The sequence below is a fragment of the Sinocyclocheilus grahami genome, unplaced genomic scaffold, assembly GCF_001515645.1.
Source record: "Sinocyclocheilus grahami isolate Dianchi unplaced genomic scaffold, SAMN03320097.WGS_v1.1 scaffold460.1, whole genome shotgun sequence".
In the NCBI taxonomy this organism is placed as follows: Eukaryota; Metazoa; Chordata; class Actinopteri; order Cypriniformes; family Cyprinidae; genus Sinocyclocheilus; species Sinocyclocheilus grahami.
In genome coordinates, this window is record NW_015505639.1 from 808,937 (window position 1) to 809,200 (window position 264).

General features: G+C 33.0%; 1 protein-coding gene across 1 annotated transcript in view; it reads left to right on the forward strand.

The window, feature by feature from the left end:
* ptpn21 (protein tyrosine phosphatase non-receptor type 21) overlaps positions 1–264 on the forward strand; it is a 65,053-nt gene that overhangs the window by 7,350 nt on the left and 57,439 nt on the right. The gene's annotated exons all lie outside the window — the stretch shown is intronic.

Genomic DNA, 264 nt, shown 5'->3' on the forward strand with positions numbered 1-264 from the left:
TACAAGTAAGGTTTTATTAACTACATAAACACTTAAACTGGTCCAACATACTACATAAACACATAAACTGGTCTTAACACATTACATAAACACATAAACTGGTCTAACACACACACAGTTTGTATAGGAAAGGGTTAAAGCTTAACCCTTTAAAGAGAAGAGAAATAAGAATATGAAACTATGGTACCATTTGATATTCAGCAGATTTACAGCCTGGAGGAAACATCAGATTCTTAGTTCAAACACACCTTTGTAAAAAGGTGC